Source organism: Dendrobates tinctorius, unplaced genomic scaffold (assembly GCF_039654945.1).
Source record: "Dendrobates tinctorius isolate UK_male_01 unplaced genomic scaffold, ASM3965494v1 ptg000251l, whole genome shotgun sequence".
NCBI classification, from domain to species: domain Eukaryota; kingdom Metazoa; phylum Chordata; class Amphibia; order Anura; family Dendrobatidae; genus Dendrobates; species Dendrobates tinctorius.
Genome location: NW_027361918.1, coordinates 9,988,822 through 10,006,896, shown reverse-complemented (window position 1 = coordinate 10,006,896; position 18,075 = coordinate 9,988,822). Strand labels below are relative to the sequence as shown.

The following is an 18,075-nucleotide window of genomic DNA, read 5'->3' as shown; positions in this document are numbered from 1 at the left end:
ACAGCCGTGCCGTCTGCCCTCAGGGGGTCTTTATATATATGCAGCCGTACCGTCTGCCCTCAGGGGGTCCTTATATATATACAGCCGTGCCGTCTGCCCCCAGGGGGTCCTTATATATGTACAGCCGTGCCGTCTGTCCCTAGGGGGTCCTTATATATATACAGCCGTGCCGTCTGCCCTCAGGGGGTCCTTATATATATACAGCCGTGACGTCTACCCTCAGGAGCCCCTAGTTATGCTCAGTCCTGTCTCCCACCTCACTGACAGCACACCTGCCCCATATACAGCACTCTATCCCCCATATACAACACACCTGCCGCATATACAGCACTCTATCCCCCCATATACAACACACCTGCCCCATATACAGCACTCTATCCCCCATATACAGCACTCTATCCCCCCATATACAGCACACCTGCCCCATATACAGTACTCTAACCCCCCATATACAGCACTCTATCCCCCATATACAACACACCTGCCCCACATACAGCACTCTATCCCCATATACAGCACTCTATCCCCCATATACAACACACCTGCCCCACATACAGCACTCTATCCCCCCATATACAGCACACCTGCCCCATATACAGTATTCTATCCCCCATATACAGTCATGGCCAAAAGTTTTGAGAATGACACAAATATTATATTTTCACATGATCTGCTGCCCTCTGGTTTTTATGTGTTTGTCAGATGTTTTTATCACATACAGAAATATAATTGCAATCATATTATGAGTAACAAAAGGTTATATTGACAGTTAGAATGAGTTAATGCAGCAAGTCAATATTTGCAGTGTTGACCCTTCTTCTTCAGGACCGCAGCAATTCTCCCTGGCATGCTCTCAACCAACTTCTGGATCAAATCCTGACTGATAGCAGTCCATTCTTGCATAAGCAATGCTTTTATTTTGCCAGAATTTGTTGGTTTTTGTTTGTCCACCCGTCTCTTGATGATTGACCACAAGTTCTCAATGGGATTAAGATCTGGGGAGTTTCCAGGCCATGGACCCAAAATCTCTATGTTTTGTTCCCAGAGCCATTTAGTTATCACCTTTGCTTTATGGCAAGATGCTCCATCATGTTGAAAAAGGCATTGTTGGGCGCCAAACTGCTCTTGGACGGTTGGGAGAAGTTGCTCTTGAAGGACATTCTGGTACCATTCTTTATTCATGGCTGTGTTTTTAGGCAAGACTTAGGCTGAGTTCACACGTGGCGTTTTTTTCGCGTTTCCGCGGCAGTTTTAACTGCGCGATTTTGCCGCGAAAAATAAGCATCCCATGCATTCCTATGGGATTCCGCAATGCTGTGCTAATGCTGCGGTTTTTACCGCGGCGGAATCGCTTCGCGGTAAAAACCGCAGCATGCTCATTATTTTGCGGAATCGCGGCGATCCCGCACCCATAGGAATGCATTGTTCCGCTTACTTCCCGCATGTGGCTGTGCACACCATGCGGAAAGTAAGCAGAACAATTGTGGATGGTACCCACGGTCCAGAGGAGAGGAGACTGTCCTCCGGGCTTTGGGTACCATATCCCTGTAAAAAATAGAATTTAAAATAAAAAATATTGTTATTCTTACCCTCCGACGTCCCGCGAAGCCTTCCCCCCTCTCTCCACGCTCCCGTTCCCAGTAGTCCTTTGCGAAAATGCCCGCGATGGCGTCCAATCTCGCGGGATCGCGAAGTCTCGCGGTAATTCGCGCGACGTCATCGCGAGACGTCGCGTTCCCGCGAGAACTGACGTCATCGCGGGCATTTTCGCAAAGGACTACTGGGAACGCCTGCGCGGGACGTCGGAAGGTAAGAATAAAAACACTATTTTTTATTTTTTTTTTTACATTCTATCTTTTACTACTGATGCTGCATAGGCGGCCTCAGTAGTAAAAAGTTGGTCACACTCGTCAAACACTATGTTTGACGAGTGTGACCAACCTGTCAATCAGTTCTCCAAGCGATGCTACAGATCGCTTGGAGAACGCTAGCATTTTGCAAGCTAAATACGCTTGCACAATGCTAGTTTTTCCGCGGGAAAATCGCGGGAATTTAAAATGCGATTTTCCCGCGGACTGGAATTCCGGAATTCTCGCGGTAATTTCTGCGAGAGTTCCGGTACGTGTGCACTTAGCCTGAGAGAGAGCCCATTCCCTTGGCTGAGAAGCCACCCCACACATGAATGGTTTCAGGATGCTTGACAGTTGGCATGAGACAAGACTGGTGGTAGCGCTCACCTGGTCTTCTCCGAATAAGCCGTTTTCCAGATGTCCCAAACAATCGAAAAGGGGATTCATCAGAGAAAATGACTTTACCCCAGTCCTCAGCAGTCCACTCCCTGTACCTCTTGCAGAATATCAGTCTGTCCATGATGTTTTTCCTGGAGAGAAGTGGCTTCTTTGCTGCCCTCGAGACCAGGCCTTGCTCCAAGAGTCTCCGCCTCACAGTGCGTGCAGATGCACTCACACCTGCCTGCTGCCATTCCTGAGCAAGCTCTGCACTGCTGGTAGCCCGATCCCGCAGCTGAAACACTTTTAAGAGACGGTCCTGGCGCTTGCTGGTCTTTCTTGGGCGCCCTGGAGCCTTTTTGGCAACAAGGGAACCTCTCTCCTTGAAGTTCTTGATGATGCGATAGATTGTTGACTGAGGTGCAATCTTTCTAGCTGCGATACTCTTCCCTGTTAGGCCATTTTTGTGCAGTGCAATGATGACTGCACGTGTTTCTTTAGAGATAACCATGGTTAACAGAAGAGAAACAATGATGCCAAGCACCAGCCTCCTTTTAAAGTGTCCAGTGGTGTCATTCTTACTTAACCCCTTCCTGACATGAGACGTACTATCCCGTCCACGGTACCCGGGCCCGTATGACCGGGGACGGGATAGTACGTCTACCGCGATCAGCGGCGCCCACGTGGTGAGCGCCGCTGATCGCGGCCGGGTGTCAGCTGATTATCACAGCTGACACCCGGCACAATGTGTCAGGGGCGGTCATGGACCGCCCCCGACACGTTAACCCCTTGCACACCGCGATCAAACGCGATCGCGGTGTACCGGGAGTTAAAGGGAAGCATCGGCAGGGAGGGGGCTCCCTCCGTGCTTCCCTGAGCCCCCCACGGCAGCGCAATTTGCAGCGCTGCTGCGGGGGGCTCCTTTCCTCCAGGCCCCCGAATCCAAGATGGCGACGGGGGCCTTCGGGGGCCTGGGGAAGCTGGCTTCCTCAGTGCCTGCAAAGCGCAGGCATGAGGAAGCCTTGTGCACTGCCTGTGACAGATTGCTGATCTGTCACAGTGATCTGTGATGTGACAGATCAGCAATCTGTCACAGGACAGTGATGTCCCACCTGGGACTATGTAATAAAGTAAAAAAAAATTAAAAAAAAAAGTGTAAAAATAAATTTAAAAAAATCGCCAAATAAATTAGTAAAAAAAAAAAAAAATATTCCCCAATAAATTCATTTTTTTAAAATAATAATAAAAAAAAAAATAAATGTACACATATTAGGTATCACCGCGTCCGTAACGACCTGCCCTATAAAACTTTCCCATTAGTTAACCCCTTTAGCGAACCCCTTAAAAAATAAAAATAAAAAACGAAGCAAAAAATAATGATTTATTATCATACCGCCAAACAAAAAGTGCAATAACGCGCGATCAAAAAGACGCATATAAATATCCATGGTACCGCTGAAAACGTCATCTTGTCCCGCAAAAAACGAGCCACCACACAGCATCATCAGCGAAAAAATAAAAAAGTTATAACTCGCAGAATAAAGCGATGCAAAAATAATTATTTTTTATATAAAATAGTTTTCATTGCATAAAACCGACAAAAACATAAAAAAACGACCTAAATGAGGTATCGCTGTAACCGTACTGACCCGAAGAATAAAACCGCTTTATCAATTTTACCGCACGCGGAACGGTGTAAACGCACCCCCCCAAAAGAAATTCATGAAACGCTGGTTTTTGTTCATTCTGCGTCCCAAAAATCGGAATAAAAAGCGATCAAAAAATTTCACGTGCCCGAAAATGGTACCAATAAAAACGTCAACTCGTCCCGCAAAAAATAAGACCTCACATGACTCGGTGGGTCAAAATACGGAAAAATTATAGCTCTCAATATGTGGTGATGCAAAAACTATTTTTACAATAAAAAGCGTCTTTTAGCGTGCGACAGCCGCCAAACATAAAAATCGCCATAAATAGTAAATCAAACCCCCCGTTATCACCCCTTTAGTTAGGGAAAAATAATAAAATAAAAAAAATGTATTTATTTCCATTTTTCCATTAGGGTTAGGGCTAGGGTTAGGGCTAGGGGTGTGTTGGGGTAGGGTTAGGTTAGGGTTAGGGTTAGGGTTAGGGCTAGGGTTAGGGTTAGGGCTAGGGTTAGGGTTAGGGCTAGGGTTAGGGTTAGGGCTAGGGTTAGGGCTAGGGTTAGGGCTAGGGTTAGGGGCGTGTTGGGGTTCGGGTTGGAGTTAGAATTGGGGGTTTCCACTGTTTGGGCACATCAGGGGCTCTCCAAATGCAACATGGCGTCTGATCTCAATTCCAGCCAATTCTGAGTTGAAAAAGTCAAATGGTGCTCCTTCCCTTCCAAGCTCTGCTATGCGCCCAAACAGTGTTTTACCCCCTCATGTAAGGTATCAGCCTACTCAGGACAAATTGCAAAACAATTTTTGGGGTCCAATTTCTCCTGTTACCCTTAGGAAAATAAAAAATTGGGGGCAAAAATATCATTTTTGTGGAAACAAATGATTTTTTTATTTTCACGTCCGAGTGTTATAAACTTCTGTGAAGCACTTGGGGGTTCAAAGTGCTCACCACACATCTAGATAAGTTCCGTGGGGGGTCTAGTGTCCAAAATGGGGTCACTTGTGGGGAGTTTCAATAGTTTAGGTACATCAGGGGCTCTCCAAACGCACATGACACCTGCAGACCATTCCATCAAAGTCTGCATTCCAAAACGTCACTGCTTCCCTTCCGAGCCCCGACGTGTGTCCATACAGTAGTTTTCTCCCACATATGGGGTGTCAGCGTACTCAGGACAAATTGGACAACAACTTTTGGGGTCCAATTTCTCCTGGTACCCTTGGGAAAATAAAAAAAATGGTGACTAAAAGATCATGTTTGTGGAAAAAATACGAATTTTTTATTTTCACGCCCGGGAGTTGTAAACTTCTGTGAAGCACTGGGGGGGTCAAAGTGCTCACCACACATCTAGATAAGTTCCTTGGGGGGTCTAGTTTACAAAATGGTGTCATTTGTGGGGGGTTTCCACTGTTTAGGTACATTAGGGGCTCTCCAAAGGCAACATGACACCCGCAGACCATTCCATCAAAGTCTGCATTCCAAAACGTCACTACTTCCCTTCCGAGCCCTGACGTGTGCCCATACAGTAGTTTTCTCCCACATATGGGGTAGCAGCGTACTCAGGACAAATTGGAAAACAACTTTTGGGGTCCAATTTATCCTGGTACCCTTGGGAAAATAAAAAAATGGTGACTAAAAGATCATGTTTGTGGAAAAAATACGAATTTTTTATTTTCACGCCCGGGCGTTGTAAACTTCTGTGAAGCACTGGGGGGGTCAAAGTGCTCATCACACATCTAGATAAGTTCCTTGGGGGGTCTAGTTTACAAAATGGTGTCATTTGTGGGGGGTTTCCACTGTTTAGGTACATTAGGGGCTCTCCAAAGGCAATATGACACCCGCAGACCATTCCATCAAAGTCTGCATTCCAAAACGTCACTACTTCCCTTCCAAGCCCCGACGTGTGCCCATACAGTAGTTTTCTCCCACATATGGGGTATCAGCATACTCAGGACAAATTGGACAACAACTTTTGGGGTCCAATTTCTCCTGGTACCCTTGGGAAAATAAAAAAATGGTGACTAAAAGATCATGTTTGTGGAAAAAATACGAATTTTTTATTTTCACGCCCGGGCGTTGTAAACTTCTGTGAAGCACTGGGGGGGTCAAAGTGCTCACCACACATCTAGATAAGTTCCTTAGGGGGTCTAGTTTCCAAAATGGTGTCATTTGTGGGGGGTTCCACTGTTTTGGTACATCAGGAGTTTTCCAAACGCGACATGGTGTCCGATCTCAATTCCAGCCAAAAACGTCAAATGGCGCTGCTTCCCTTCCGAGCTCTGCCATGCCCCCAAATAGTGGTTTACCCCCACATGTGGGGTATCAGCGTACTCAGGACAAATTGCACAATAACTTTTAGGGTCCTGTTACCCTTGGAAAAATAAGAATTGAGGGTGAAAAGATCATTTTTGTGGAAAAAATATGATTTTTTAATTGTATGGCTTTATGTTATAAACTTCTGTGAAGCCCATGGGGGTTCAAAGTTCTCACCACACATCTAGATAAGTTCCTTAGGGTGTCTAGTTTCCAAAATGGTGTCAATTGTGGGGGGTTTCCACTGTTTTGGTACATCAGGGGTTTTCCAAACGCGACATGGTGTCCGATCTCAATTCCAGCCAAAAACGTCAAATGGCGCTGCTTCCCTTCCGAGCTCTGCCATGCGCCCAAATAGTGGTTTACCCCCACATGTGGGGTATCAGCGTACTCAGGACAAATTGCACAATAACTTTTAGGGTCCTGTTACCCTTGGAAAAATAAGAATTGAGGGTGAAAAGATCATTTTTGTTGAAAAAATATGATTTTTTAATTGTATGGCTTTATGTTATAAACTTCTGTGAAGCCCATGGGGGTTCAAAGTTCTCACCACACATCTAGATAAGTTCCTTAGGGGGTCTAGTTTCCAAAATGGTGTCATTTGTGGGGGGTTTCCACTGTTTTGGTACATCAGGGGTTTTCCAAACGCGACATGGTGTCCGATCTCAATTCCAGCCAAAAACGTCAAATGGCGCTGCTTCCCTTCCGAGCTCTGCCATGCGCCCAAATAGTGGTTTACCCCCACATGTGGGGTATCAGCGTACTCAGGACAAATTGCACAATAACTGTTAGGGTCCTGTTACCCTTGGGAAAATAAAAATTGGGGTGAAAAGATCATTTTTGTGGAAAAAATATGATTTTTTAATTGTACCGCTGTACGTTATAAACTTCTGTAAAGCCCTTGTGGGTTCAAAGTTCTCACCACATATCTAGATAAGTTCCTTGGGGGGTCTAGTTTCCAAAATGGGGTCACTTGTAGGGGGTTTCCACTGTTTAGGTACATCAGGGACTCTCCAAACGTGACATGGCGTCCAATCTGAATTCCAGCCAATTTTGCATTGAAAAAGTCAAACGGCGCTCCTTCCATTCTGAGCTCTGCCATGCGCCGAAACAGTCGTTCCCCCCCACATATCAGGTATCTGCGTACTCAGGACAAATTGCACAATAACTTTTGCAGTTCAATTTCTCCTGTTACCCTTGGTAAAATAAAAAAAATTGAACCTGAAGTATTTTTTTTATGAAAAAAAGTTAGATGTTCATTTTTTTTTAAATATTCAAAAAAATTCCTGTGACGCACCTAAAGGGTTAATAAACTTCTTGAATGTGGTTTTGAGCACCTTAAGGGGTGCAGTTTTTAGAATGGTGTCACTTTTGTGTATTTTCTATCATATACACCCCTCAAAGTGGCTTCAAATGTGATGTGGTCCTAAAAATAAAATGGTGTTGTAAAAATGAGAAATCACTGGTCAACTTTTAACCCTTATAACTTCCTAACAAAAAAAAATTTTGGTTCCAAAATTGTGCTGATGTAAAGTAAACATGTGGGAAATGTTAGTTATCAAGTTTTTTGTGTGCCGTATCTCTGTGATTTAAGGGCATAAAAATTCAAATTTGGAAAATTGCGAAATTTTCAAAATTTTCGCCAAATTTCCGTTTTTCTCACAAATAAACGCAAGTTATTTGAATGAAATTTTACCACTAACATGAAGTACAATATGTCACGAGAAAACAATGTCAGAATCACCGGGATCCATGGAAGCGTTCGAGAGTTATGACCTCATAAAGGTACAGTGGTCAGAATTGTAAAAATTGGCCCGGTCATGAACGTGCAAACCACCCTTGGGGGTGAAGGGGTTAATCATCACAGATTGATCTCCAGCCCTGTCCTCATCAACACCCACACCTGTGTTAATGGAGCAATCACTGAAACGATGTTAGCTGGTCCTTTTAAGGCAGGGCTGCAATGATGTTGAAATGTGTTTTGGGGGATAAAGTTCATTTTCTAGGCAAATATTGACTTTGCAAGTAATTGCTGTTAAGCTGATCACTCTTTATAACATTCTGGAGTATATGCAAATTGCCATTAGAAAAAATGAAGCAGTAGACTTTGTAAAAATTAATATTTGTGTCATTCTCAAAACTTTTGGCCATGACTGTACAGCACACCTGCCCCATATACAGCACTCTATCCCCCCATATACAGCACACCTGCCCCATATACAGCACTCTATCCCCCCATACACAGCACACCTGCCCCATATACAGCACTCTATCCCCCCATATACAGCACACCTGCCCCATATACAGCACTCTATCCCCCCATATACAGCACACCTGCCCCATATACAGCACTCTATCCCCCATATACAACACACCTGCCCCATATACAGTACTCTATCCCCCCCATATACAGCACTCTATCCCCCCCATATACAACACACCTGCCCCATATACAGCACTCTAACCCCCATACACAACTGCCCCATATACAGTACTCTATTCCCCATATACAGCACTATATCCCACATACAGTAATCTATCTCCTATATACAGCATTCTATCCCCCCATATACAACACACCTGCCCCATATACAGTACTCTATCCCCCATATACAGCACTCTAACCCCTATATACAGCACTCTAACCCCCATACACAACTGCCCCATATACAGCTATCACACCATATACAGCACTATCACACCATATACAGTACTCTATCCCCCCATATACAGCACTCTATCCCCCATATACAACACACCTGCCCCATATACAGCACTCTATCCCCCATATACAACACACCTGCCCCATATACAGCACTCTATCCCCCCATATACAGCACACCTGCCCCATATACAGCACTCTACCCCCATATACAGTACTCCATCCCCCCATATACAGCACTCCATCCCCCCATATACAGCACTCCATCCCCCCATACACAGCACTCCATCCCCCCATATACAGCACTCTATCCCCCCATATACAGCACTCTATCCCCCCATATACAGCACTCTATCCCCCCCATATACAGCACTCTATCCCCCCCATATACAGCACTCTATCCCCCCCATATACAGCACTCTATCCCCCCCCATATACAGCACTCTATCCCCCCCCATATACAGCACTCTATCCCCCCCATATACAGCACTCTATCCCCCCATATACAGCACTCTATCCCCCCATATACAGCACTCTATCCCCCCATATACAGCACTCTATCCCCCCATATACAGCACTCTATCCCCCCATATACAGCACTATCCCCCCCATATACAGCACTCTATCCCCCATATACAGCACTCTATCCCCCATATACAGCACTCTATCCCCCCCATATACAGCACTCTATCCCCCCCATATACAGCACTCTATCCCCCCCATATACAGCACTCTATCCCCCCATATACAGCACTCTATCCCCCCATACACAGCACTCTATCCCCCCATACACAGCACTCTATCCCCCCATACACAGCACTCTATCCCCCCATACACAGCACTCTATCCCCCCATACACAGCACTCTATCCCCCCATACACAGCACTCTATCCCCCCATACACAGCACTCTATCCCCCCATACACAGCACTCTATCCCCCCATATACAGCACTCTATCCCCCCAATATACAGCACTCTATCCCCCCAATATACAGCACTCTATCCCCCCCAATATACAGCACTCTATCCCCCCCAATATACAGCACTCTATCCCCCCCAATATACAGCACTCTATCCCCCCCAATATACAGCACTCTATCCCCCCATATACAGCACTCTATCCCCCCCATATACAGCACTCTATCCCCCCAAATACAGCACTCTATCCCCCCATATACAGCACTCTATCCCCCCATATACAGCACTCTATCCCCCCCATATACAGCACTCTATCCCCCCCATATACAGCACTCTATCCCCCCATATACAGCACTCTATCCCCCCAATATACAGCACTCTATCCCCCCAATATACAGCACTCTATCCCCCCAATATACAGCACTCTATCCCCCCAATATACAGCACTCTATCCCCCCAATATACAGCACTCTATCCCCCCAATATACAGCACTCTATCCCCCCAATATACAGCACTATCCCCCCATATACAGCACTCTATCCCCCAATATACAGCACTCTATCCCCCCCATATACAGCACTATCCCCCCATATACAGCACACTATCCCCCCATATACAGCACTATCCCCCCATATACAGCACTATCCCCCCATATACAGCACTCTATCCCCCAATATACAGCACTCTATCCCCCCATATACAGCACTATCCCCCCATATACAGCACTCTATCCCCCCATATACAGCACTATCCCCCCATATACAGCACTATCCCCCCATATACAGCACTATCCCCCCATATACAGCACTATCCCCCCATATACAGCATTCTATCCCCCCATATACAACACACCTGCCCCATATACAGTACTCTATCCCCCATATACAGCACTCTAACCCCTATATACAGCACTCTAACCCCCATACACAACTGCCCCATATACAGCTATCACACCATATACAGCACTATCACACCATATACAGTACTCTATCCCCCCATATACAGCACTCTATCCCCCATATACAACACACCTGCCCCATATACAGCACTCTATCCCCCATATACAACACACCTGCCCCATATACAGCACTCTATCCCCCCATATACAGCACACCTGCCCCATATACAGCACTCTACCCCCATATACAGTACTCCATCCCCCCATATACAGCACTCCATCCCCCCATATACAGCACTCCATCCCCCCATATACAGCACTCCATCCCCCCATATACAGCACTCCATCCCCCCATATACAGCACTCCATCCCCTCATATACAGCACTCTATCCCCCCCATATACAGCACTCTATCCCCCCCATATACAGCACTCTATCCCCCCCATATACAGCACTCTATCCCCCCCATATACAGCACTCTATCCCCCCCATATACAGCACTCTATCCCCCCCATATACAGCACTCTATCCCCCCCATATACAGCACTCTATCCCCCCCATATACAGCACTCTATCCCCCCCATATACAGCACTCTATCCCCCCCATATACAGCACTCTATCCCCCCCATATACAGCACTCTATCCCCCCCATATACAGCACTCTATCCCCCCCATATACAGCACTCTATCCCCCCATATACAGCACTCTATCCCCCCATATACAGCACTCTATCCCCCCATATACAGCACTCTATCCCCCCATATACAGCACTCTATCCCCCCCATACACAGCACTCTATCCCCCCCAATATACAGCACTCTATCCCCCCAATATACAGCACTCTCTCCCCCCCATATACAGCACTCTATCCCCCCCCATATACAGCACTCTATCCCCCCATATACAGCACTCTATCCCCCCCATATACAGCACTCTATCCCCCCCATATACAGCACTCTATCCCCCCCATATACAGCACTCTATCCCCCCCATATACAGCACTCTATCCCCCCATATACAGCACTCTATCCCCCCCATATACAGCACTATCCCCCCATATACAGCATTCTATCCCCCCATATACAACACACCTGCCCCATATACAGTACTCTATCCCCCATATACAGCACTCTAACCCCTATATACAGCACTCTAACCCCCATACACAACTGCCCCATATACAGCTATCACACCATATACAGCACTCTATCCCCCCATATACAACACACCTGCCCCATATACAGCACTCTATCCCCCATATACAACACACCTGCCCCATATACAGCACTCTATCCCCCCCATATACAGCACTCTATCCCCCCATATACAGCACTCTATCCCCCCCATATACAGCACTCTATCCCCCCATATACAGCACTCTATCCCCCCCATATACAGCACTCTATCCCCCCCATATACAGCACTCTATCCCCCCCATATACAGCACTATCCCCCCATATACAGCACTATCCCCCCATATACAGCATTCTATCCCCCCATATACAACACACCTGCCCCATATACAGTACTCTATCCCCCATATACAGCACTCTAACCCCTATATACAGCACTCTAACCCCCATACACAACTGCCCCATATACAGCTATCACACCATATACAGCACTATCACACCATATACAGTACTCTATCCCCCCATATACAGCACTCTATCCCCATATACAACACACCTGCCCCATATACAGCACTCTATCCCCCATATACAACACACCTGCCCCATATACAGCACTCTATCCCCCCATATACAGCACACCTGCCCCATATACAGCACTCTACCCCCATATACAGTACTCCATCCCCCATATACAGCACTCTATCCCCCCCATATACAGCACTCTATCCCCCCCATATACAGCACTCTATCCCCCCCCATATACAGCACTCTATCCCCCCCATATACAGCACTCTATCCCCCCCATATACAGCACTCTATCCCCCCCATATACAGCACTCTATCCCCCCCCATATACAGCACTCTATCCCCCCCATATACAGCACTCTATCCCCCATATACAGCACTCTATCCCCCATATACAGCACTCTATCCCCCCATATACAGCACTCTATCCCCCAATATACAGCACTATCCCCCATGTACAGCACTATCCCCCATATACAGCACTATCCCCCATATACAGCACTCTATCCCCCCCATATACAGCACTCTATCCCCCCCATATACAGCACTCTATCCCCCCCATATACAGCACTCTATCCCCCCATATACAGCACTCTATCCCCCCATATACAGCACTCTATCCCCCCATATACAGCACTCTATCCCCCCATATACAGCACTCTATCCCCCCATATACAGCACTCTATCCCCCCCATACACAGCACTCTATCCCCCCCATACACAGCACTCTATCCCCCCCATACACAGCACTCTATCCCCCCAATATACAGCACTCTATCCCCCCAATATACAGCACTCTATCCCCCCCAATATACAGCACTCTATCCCCCCCATATACAGCACTCTATCCCCCCCATATACAGCACTCTATCCCCCCCATATACAGCACTCTACCCCCCCATATACAGCACTCTATCCCCCCCATATACAGCACTCTATCCCCCCCATATACAGCACTCTATCCCCCCCATATACAGCACTCTATCCCCCCCATATACAGCACTCTATCCCCCCCATATACAGCACTATCCCCCCATATACAGCACTATATCCCCCCATATACAACACACCTGCCCCATATACAGTACTCTATCCCCCATATACAGCACTCTAACCCCTATATACAGCACTCTAACCCCCATACACAACTGCCCCATATACAGCTATCACACCATATACAGCACTATCACACCATATACAGTACTCTATCCCCCCATATACAGCACTCTATCCCCCATATACAACACACCTGCCCCATATACAGCACTCTATCCCCCATATACAGCACTCTATCCCCCCATATACAGCACTCTACCCCCATATACAGTACTCCATCCCCCATATACAGCACTCCATCCCCTCATATACAGCACTCCATCCCCTCATATACAGCACTCCATCCCCTCATATACAGCACTCCATCCCCCCCATATACAGCACTCTATCCCCCCCCATATACAGCACTCTATCCCCCCCCATATACAGCACTCTATCCCCCCCCATATACAGCACTCTATCCCCCCCCATATACAGCACTCTATCCCCCCCATATACAGCACTCTATCCCCCCCATATACAGCACTCTATCCCCCCCATATACAGCACTCTATCCCCCCCCATATACAGCACTCTATCCCCCCATATACAGCACTCTATCCCCCCATATACAGCACTCTATCCCCCCCATATACAGCACTCTATCCCCCCCATATACAGCACTCTATCCCCCCCATATACAGCACTCTATCCCCCATATACAGCACTCTATCCCCCCCATATACAGCACTATCCCCCCATATACAGCACTCTATCCCCCCATATACAGCACTCTATCCCCCCCATATACAGCACTATCCCCCCATATACAGCACTCTATCCCCCCATATACAGCACTCTATCCCCCCCATATACAGCACTCTATCCCCCCCATATACAGCACTCTATCCCCCCCATATACAGCACTCTATCCCCCATATACAGCACTCTATCCCCCCCATATACAGCACTATCCCCCCATATACAGCACTCTATCCCCCCATATACAGCACTCTATCCCCCCCATATACAGCACTATCCCCCCATATACAGCACTCTATCCCCCCCATATACAGCACTCTATCCCCCATATACAGCACTCTATCCCCCCCATATACAGCACTATCCCCCCAATATACAGCACTTATGCCAAAAATGATTTTAACTATCAGAGACTGAAGCAGAACGCTCAGTCATCCACATCACACCCGTATATAAGGGGATGTCCACACATGGGCGGGGCTTCCTCTGTATACCGCGCTCTGGTGACGTCATCTTCGTATACAACACATGCCACATACATGATGCGTGTGACAGGTGCACGGGCCGGGGCCATGTAAGACCGGGGAAGCCATACCTGCCTCACAGCTCACACTCCTGCCCTCATAGCGGCCCAGGTGGCGCCAGGAGAAGAGAACGCGCTGCCGGCGGCTGTCAGGTCTCTTCACTCAGCTCTCCGTACAACGGGCGCCGCCATGACAGATCGTCCACGCATGCGCAGAACTAGCGGAGACGTCACGCTGCGCGCTCACAAGGCGCGCTCACTGCTGTCAACCGCGGCTGCGGCAGAGACGGCCTGTGATTGGTCAGCGAATCAGGAGCCGCGGAACGGAGACCGCGAGAGAACGGGAAAGTGAGGGAGCGCGCTCTACTGGAAGAACCGTGTAATAGCAGCTTAGGTCATCACAAGTACATCTCCCGCCGCGCCCCTCACAGTCCGTCTCACTGCGCACCCCTCACAGTCCGTCTCACTGCGCACCCCTCACAGTCCGTCTCACTGCGCACTCCTTACAGTCCGTCTCACTGCGCACCCTCACAGTCCGTCTCACTGCGCACCCCTCACAGTCCGTCTCACTGCGCACCCCTCACAGTCCGTCTCACTGCGCACCCCTCACAGTCCGTCTCACTGCGCACCCCTCACAGTCCGTCTCACTGCGCACTCCTCACAGCCCGTCTCACTGCGCACTCCTCACAGTCCGTCTCACTGCGCACTCCTCACAGTCCGTCTCACTGCGCACTCCTCACAGTCCGTCTCACTGCGCACCCCTCACAGTCCGTCTCACTGCGCACCCCTCACAGTCCGTCTCACTGCGCACCCCTCACAGTCCGTCTCACTGCGCACTCCTCACAGTCCGTCTCACTGCGCACCCCTCACAGTCCGTCTCACTGCGCACCCCTCACAGTCCGTCTCACTGCGCACTCCTCACAGTCCGTCTCACTGCGCACCCCTCACAGTCCGTCTCACTGCGCACTCCTCACAGTCCGTCTCACTGCGCACCCCTCACAGTCCGTCTCACTGCGCACTCCTCACAGTCCGTCTCACTGCGCACTCCTCACAGTCCGTCTCACTGCGCACTCCTCACAGTCCGTCTCACTGCGCACCCCTCACAGTCCGTCTCACTGCGCACCCCTCACAGTCCGTCTCACTGCGCACCCCTCACAGTCCGTCTCACTGCGCACCCCTCACAGTCCGTCTCACTGCGCACCCCTCACAGTCCGTCTCACTGCGCACCCCTCACAGTCCGTCTCACTGCGCACCCCTCCAAGGTCCGTCTCACTGCGCACCCCTCACAGTCCGTCTCACTGCGCACTCCTCACAGTCCGTCTCACTGCGCACCCCTCACAGTCCGTCTCACTGCGCACCCCTCACAGTCCGTCTCACTGCGCACCCCTCACAGTCCGTCTCACTGCGCACCCCTCACAGTCCGTCTCACTGCGCACCCCTCCAAGGTCCGTCTCACTGCGCACCCCTCACAGTCCGTCTCACTGCGCACCCCTCCAAGGTCCGTCTCACTGCGCACCCCTCACAGTCCGTCTCACTGCGCACCCCTCCAAGGTCCGTCTCACTGCGCACCCCTCACAGTCCGTCTCACTGCGCACCCCTCACAGTCCGTCTCACTGCGCACCCCTCACAGTCCGTCTCACTGCGCACTCCTCACAGTCCGTCTCACTGCGCACCCCTCACAGTCCGTCTCACTGCGCACCCCTCACAGTCCGTCTCACTGCGCACCCCTCACAGTCCGTCTCACTGCGCACCCCTCACAGTCCGTCTCACTGCGCACCCCTCACAGTCCGTCTCACTGCGCACCCCTCACAGTCCGTCTCACTGCGCACTCCTCACAGTCCGTCTCACTGCGCACCCCTCACAGTCCGTCTCACTGCGCACCCCTCACAGTCCGTCTCACTGCGCACCCCTCACAGTCCGTCTCACTGCGCACCCCTCACAGTCCGTCTCACTGCGCACCCCTCACAGTCCGTCTCACTGCGCACCCCTCACAGTCCGTCTCACTGCGCACCCCTCACAGTCCGTCTCACTGCGCACCCCTCACAGTCCGTCTCACTGCGCACCCCTCACAGTCCGTCTCACTGCGCACCCCTCACAGTCCGTCTCACTGCGCACCCCTCACAGTCCGTCTCACTGCGCACCCCTCACAGTCCGTCTCACTGCGCACCCCTCACAGTCCGTCTCACTGCGCACCCCTCCCAGGCCCGTCTCACTGCGCACCCCTCACAGTCCGTCTCACTGCGCACCCCTCACAGTCCGTCTCACTGCTCACCCCTCCAAGGTCCGTCTCACTGCGCACCCCTCCCAGGCCCGTCTCACTGCGCACTCCTCACAGTCCGTCTCACTGCGCACCCCTCACAGTCCGTCTCACTGCGCACCCCTCACAGTCCGTCTCACTGCGCACTCCTCACAGTCCGTCTCACTGCGCACCCCTCACAGTCCGTCTCACTGCGCACCCCTCACAGTCCGTCTCACTGCGCACCCCTCACAGTCCGTCTCACTGCGCACTCCTCACAGTCCGTCTCACTGCGCACTCCTCACAGTCCGTCTCACTGCGCACCCCTCACAGTCCGTCTCACTGCGCACCCCTCACAGTCCGTCTCACTGCGCACCCCTCACAGTCCGTCTCACTGCGCACCCCTCACAGTCCGTCTCACTGCGCACCCCTCACAGTCCGTCTCACTGCGCACCCCTCACAGTCCGTCTCACTGCGCACCCCTCACAGTCCGTCTCACTGCGCACCCCTCACAGTCCGTCTCACTGCGCACCCCTCACAGTCCGTCTCACTGCGCACCCCTCACAGTCCGTCTCACTGCGCACTCCTCACAGTCCGTCTCACTGCGCACTCCTCACAGTCCGTCTCACTGCGCACCCCTCCAAGGTCCGTCTCACTGCGCACTCCTCACAGTCCGTCTCACTGCGCACTCCTCACAGTCCGTCTCACTGCGCACCCCTCACAGTCCGTCTCACTGCGCACCCCTCACAGTCCGTCTCACTGCGCACTCCTCACAGTCCGTCTCACTGCGCACTCCTCACAGTCCGTTTCACTGCGCACTCCTCACAGTCCGTCTCACTGCGCACCCCTCACAGTCCGTCTCACTGCGCACTCCTCACAGTCCGTCTCACTGCGCACCCCTCACAGTCCGTCTCACTGCGCACCCCTCCAAGGTCCGTCTCACTGCGCACTCCTCACAGTCCGTCTCACTGCGCACTCCTCACAGTCCGTCTCACTGCGCACCCCTCACAGTCCGTCTCACTGCGCACCCCTCCCAGGCCTGTCTCACTGCGCACCCCTCACAGTCCGTCTCACTGCGCACTCCTCACAGTCCGTCTCACTGCGCACCCCTCACAGTCCGTCTCACTGCGCACCCCTCCAAGGTCCGTCTCACTGCGCACTCCTCACAGTCCGTCTCACTGCGCACTCCTCACAGTCC

General features: G+C 50.3%; 1 protein-coding gene across 4 annotated transcripts in view; it reads right to left on the bottom strand.

The window, feature by feature from the left end:
* The window catches only part of LOC141065386 (uncharacterized), a 109,452-nt gene extending 94,548 nt beyond the window's left edge, over window positions 1–14,904 (bottom strand). Inside the window, exon 1 of one of the 4 annotated variants that reach the window (XM_073557853.1) lies at window positions 14,714–14,904. The gene's annotated coding sequence lies outside the window, so the exon portion shown is untranslated. The remainder of the gene's footprint in view (window positions 1–14,713) is intronic. The other 3 variants (XM_073557852.1, XM_073557851.1, XM_073557854.1) reach the window with 3 other exon arrangements.
* Window positions 14,905–18,075: the final 3,171 nt, after the last annotated feature.